Source organism: Canis lupus, chromosome 26 (genome assembly GCF_048164855.1).
Source record: "Canis lupus baileyi chromosome 26, mCanLup2.hap1, whole genome shotgun sequence".
In the NCBI taxonomy this organism is placed as follows: domain Eukaryota; kingdom Metazoa; phylum Chordata; class Mammalia; order Carnivora; family Canidae; genus Canis; species Canis lupus.
The window spans coordinates 41,698,840-41,704,228 of NC_132863.1; the positions used below are offsets into that span (position 1 = coordinate 41,698,840).

The 5,389-nt window shown below is 50.1% G+C and overlaps 1 long non-coding RNA gene across 1 annotated transcript; it reads right to left on the bottom strand.

The window, feature by feature from the left end:
* Positions 1-492: 492 nt before the first annotated feature.
* On the bottom strand, positions 493-5,024 carry LOC140617914 (uncharacterized). Its single transcript, XR_012018062.1, has 4 exons — positions 4,478-5,024; positions 4,010-4,128; positions 900-1,088; positions 493-770 (listed from the first exon to the last, which is right to left on the bottom strand). It is a non-coding gene; the product is annotated as an uncharacterized lncRNA (long non-coding RNA).
* Between the last annotated feature and the right edge of the window lie 365 nt (positions 5,025-5,389).

Here is a 5,389-nt window from a genome sequence, read left to right on the forward strand (position 1 = left end):
CCTCCATAGGGCAGAAACCCACCACCAGGGCTCCTACGAAGCAGGCCTGAGCCGCTCAGACTCAGCACAGGAAGCAGGCTGTAAATGGCACCATGAATAAAACAACTTTGGTGGGTGTGTTGGGGGGGGGTTGTGGACAGCATCTGCTCCCTGCTACTTAGATGTTGTCACCTTTCAAAGTGGGGAGGGAGCATGTGGAGTCAAAAGGCCACCCAGCCGTGTCCTATTTTTCAAGGAAAAACAGTTAAAGCCCAACTCAGTAAATAAACTGAGAGCCATTGAGTGGCATACTTCAAACCGGTGAGTTTTAGGGCGTGTAAATTATATCTCAATTAAGCTGTTTGGAAAAAAAAAAAAGGAGAGAGAGCTCCACTAAACGTTATTATCTTTTGCCAGCCAGTCAGCTAGCATAGACTGGGGTGTGGGGTGTGTGTGTGTGTGTGTGTAAAAATGTGGCCAGTGGGTCCAGAGCATACCAGGATGTGGGAAACTCAAAAGGTTACTATTTAATATCATGTGCAAAACACGTATGCAGAGCCGAGGAGGTGAAAACAGTTCTCGAGGGACCAGGGTCTCCTGAGAAGTAAAAATAGATGAGAAAGACGAGGCTTTTGCTCTGCAGGTGTGACCGTGTCTTGCCAGAGGTGACTCTGCAGCCCTGGTTCGTCTGTCCAGGCTGTGCACTCCTCGGGAGCCTCGTTCCTTCTGCCAGGATTTGGAGGTCTGCGGAGGCAGAGCGGCAGGGGAATTATTTCCAAAAGAAATAATCACTGGAATAGTGAGATGGAGAGAGACAGAGAGAGAGAAAATTTGAATGAAGTTGGCTATATTTTCCTGAAAACATGAAAATGAACACTGCAAAGAATATACAGTGACAGCGATGCCTTGGGAAGACCCACCTGCCGGGTTGGATGGGGAAAATGAACCCCACGGGGGATGGCGATGGGGCTGGGTGGAAGGGAGTGGGGTTTGCATCCGGACCCTGTGCTGTGGTTTGTGGGCCTGACTCGCAGAGGTAAGGACGGTCCGGGCGAGAGGTGACTGCAGGCCGCCGCGACGTCACCCACACTCCACATTAGCCCCTCACCCTGGGAAGAGGGAGAGAAAGACAAACAAGCAAACCTCAAAATCACAAACAACTAGAGGAAGCAAAACGAGACAAAAAAAGTCTTATTCAGTCGAAAAGAAAAAAACCGATGAGAAGTTTTTCTGAGCAATCCGTGAGCCAGTGCCCCACGCGTGGCTCTGATGATTATCTCTTAATCACAGGGTTTTAAAAATATCAATAAAGAGCATCCATCGCACGAGGCTAGGACCCTGGTTACCGTGGGAGGGAATGGTGACTTCGGGGTGCCGATCACCCATCACTAGGGGAAATCCATCAGGCTGGATACTTCCCCTGGGCCTGCTGTTTTGCATGTATGTAATATTTTACATGCATTTAAACCTAAAGCCAGTATGTGTGTCCCTGTTGCTACTTGCTTAGTAATTTCATACTCCAAGGGACCCAAGAGGCCTTGGACTCTTCTCTGGCCTCCTTCCCTCCCATCCTGAGCCGTCGTGACCTCAGGCCAGCTACTGGCGCCCACGGGGGCGTCATCCTGGATTCTCCTTGCTCTGAGCCCCTCGCCCAGTCTGCACACCTTGTTGACTCCACAGCCACGACACGTCCCAGGTCTCTCGGATTTGCTCCCCTTCCACCGAACTTTCCAAGCTAAAGCTACAGTTTGTCTGGACAACTGGCTTTCCTGCTTCTACACCTGTCTCTCTCTCTCTCTCTGGCCAATCTGCTCGTCAAAGTTACTCTTTTAAAAATGGAAATCAGGTGCCGACATGCAGGTAGAGTGAGACGCGGGTGGTGATTCCTCCTCCAGATGCCTTCTGGAGCCCCACTGGAGCCCCACAGGTAAAGCCCCAGCCACCCTGGTCTTCTTTCTGTTCCCCAAACTGTCTAAGCCCATTCCTTCCTCGGGGACTTGGCTTTGCTGCCCCCGTGGGTCTCATATCATCTTCTCACAAAGGCCCCCCGGGATCCCACCTATGACCAGGTGCCGCTCACCATCCCTTTACCTTCCTGGCACCTGCGACTCTTTGATACGTCACGTCATCCCTCTGCGTTGTTAGCTCACTGGTTTCTCCCTACCCGGGACACAGGCGTCAAGGACTGTGTCTGTCTTGTCAACATCTCTCCTTAGATGTATAGAAACACTTCAGAGGGCCCACGTCCAAAGCTCGGTTCCCGAACTTCCCCCTGCCCGGCACCCCACCCAGGGGGGCTGGGGGAAGAGGTACGTGACTGGCAGCTATGCAGGGATTGCTACATGGGTGAGAGGACTTGAGAGGGGATGAGCATGGGAAGGAGATTTGAAGGCTAATTGCAGGGAACCTGGAAGGCTTCACGGAGGAGGTGACATTCGAATTGAAGTAAGAAGGTTGAGGCTTATGGGGAAAGGGGGGAAGGGGTGCTGGGGACAACCTGCTTTGTCATAGTCTTCCCTCCTCTGCTCAGGGTGACCCCGTACCTTCGGTAGCTCAGGCCAAAACTGCTGCAGTCACCCCTGGCGCCCTCTTTCTCCCTCACGTTCCACATTAAAGCCACCAGCATCTTCTGGTGGCCGTGCCTGTAGATTGAAGTGACTCATCCTTTCTCTGCCATGGCCCAGCCTGAGCCCCCCACATGGCCCCGTGCCCTCTTCCATTTAGTCTCCAGAGCGGGATATTTTGAAAATAATTGTAACCATTTATAGATTATTAATTAATCAATAACTGATTGAATGAACCAGTGATGATGGTCATCATTCAATAGCACGTGCTAAGGATTTAAGTCCTTGTTGAGTGAATAATAATTAACAGAAATTTACTAAAGTCATTAAATGGAAAAAGATAGAGTTTCTGTTGGGGGTCTGGAACCACTCTACCCTGACCTTCAGACGTGAACAGACAAGACCTCTGCCCACCTGGAACCTGGGGTCTGCTTGGGAAAAGCCACCCATCCAACGATCACAGAGACATCTCATCACAAACGTGGTGGGAAGGAAACACAGAGAACACTCAGAGTGTCCAGCTCCATTAGAGAGAATGGGGAAGGCTTCCCGGAGGAGGTGACATTTGACCTGAAATAAGGTGGAGGTGAACAGGGAGCAAGGGGAGACAGGGGTGCTGCGGGGTGGTGGGGGGGGAACATTTGCAACAGAAAAAACTTTCAGTGCAAAGGCCTTGAGACCCTGAGTGTGAATTAATCATTTATATCTTACGGTTTCCAAGATCCCAGAGAGCCTCAGGATTTGGTTTCTGATATTTCCTATTAAGTTCACAGTCTGCTGCCGATAGAAGCTGGATGATAATTTTGATTCTTCTTCTAATGGAGATGGGAAACACCTCCAAAGTCAGGATTCTCATGAAATCTTGGAGACCTTAAGAGTTTATGTAGTTTGTGGTTGGATTTTTACATCATCCTTGTTTGTTTTCTTCTCTTTCCAACCCTTTGACATTGGCTGGTCACTTAAAATTTAGAACTCGCCCTGGGTTGTGGACGATTTCCTGGAAGACAGCTGGTTGAGTGTCCCCCTGTGTGTCTCTGAAATAAACATCCTCTTTGGAGAAAGGCTTTCTTTAGGGCCTTCCTGCTCAGCATCTTTTTTGCAATGTACATTCCTGCTTTGTACGACTTCTGAGAAGAAATCTTGGAAAACGATCACTAAAATAACAGCCAAAGGTTATTGTGCACTTCACCGTGCTACCAGCCCTGGGAGCTAGGTGCTGGTGTTATCCTCTGTTCCCAACTGAGGACCTGAGGACCTGAGGACCTGAGGCTCGGGATGTTAGGTTAGGTGTCCCACATCAGTCCATAACTAACAAACCCAGAGCCAGGTTTTATATCCAGGACAGGTTGACTCAAGAACCCGTGCTCTTCATCAGCAGGCCTCCAAGCCTCCCTGACCCAAAATTTGAAAGTCTCCTCCTAACCTCAATTTCCCCACGACCCTGAACACAAAGTTCTGATTCTTACAGTCCATGTGTTGCCAGTCGTGATGGTATTTTCTCTCGCAAAGGCAACCAACTCTGGCTGATTTTTGTTGAAAAACATGCAACGGGCTGATGTTGAGCACGGCTGGGGGATCGGGAACTCTGTGTGGAAGAGAGAAGCAGAGAGGGAGAGAAGGAGGAAGAACTCGAGCAGTCCCATGTGTCTAGGGAGCAAGACTTCTTCAAGGACTTTCTTCTGAAATGGGGGAGCTGTGGTGTGTTTTTTGCCCCACACCGCTCTGGGGAAGATTCGCCATCCCCGCATCTAGAGTTTGATGATAACCTTGACCATGGACTCGTCCCTCAGCCAGGGGAGGGCAGGTGCCTTGACCGACGGTCCCACCAGAGTGGCTTACAATGAAGCAGCTCATCCCCTAGAGGAAAACCAGGGTGCTGCCACCCAAGCAATGGGAGATGGCTGTCAAGCTCTCCAAAAACAGTTGACACTTACTCTACCTCCTTCTTGTTCAATCTCCTGGAGGAAGGTCGGACGTGAGAACTCCGTTCAGTTTTGATCAGGCCCTTTGCTCCCACTGTCAATGGCTCATCCTTACTTGACGGGTACCTAGCGAAGTGCCAGGCATGTAGTGGGTGCTTAGCACGTCAATGTGGGATGAATAAGTGAATGGAAGAGAGAAAACACGTCCCCAGTGCTGAATTATTGCTCTCGCTTATTAACCGGACATTATACCTCATTCAAAGAAGCCTCCCTGTGTTGGGCTTTTTGGGAAGGTCCAAAAGACGGCCCCTTCCCTGCCAGAGTTCTCAACCAATTGAGAAATAAGGCAAAAGGATAAGCAAGTTGTCTTAGTTCGTTGGGGCTGCTCTAACAAAAACCCTGTAGACTAAGTGGCTTATAACCATAGAAATTTCCTTCACTAGGTTCTGGAGACTGGTAGTGGGAGATCGGGTGCCAGTACTGTTAGGAGAGGGCTGCTGACTTCTCAGAGTGTCCTCACTTACCTGGTGGGTGCGTGGGGGGTGGCAGGGGAGCTCTTTGGGTCCCTTTCATAAGGACCTTAATTCCATCTTTGTGACTTCATTACTTCCCAAAGGCCCCACCTCCTAATACATCAGAATGGGGCTAGGCTTCAACATATGAATTTGGGGGGGGGGAGGATATAGTCAATAGCTCAGATGGGAACTCAGATGTCACTTTTATTGTTACCAGGTCCAGCCATACAGAGGCCAGGGGCTTCCCAACACTGATCCCAGGATTAATGGACCCTATAGTCCCAGCGCCGGAGAACGTGAGCTTCAAGGACAACTCTGTCCTCCATAAGGAGCAGAGGACAGCTCTGTTCTTCCCAAATCCTCCTCCTCCCCTGGAGTGGAAAGGATAAAGGGCAGAGAATGGCGAGGA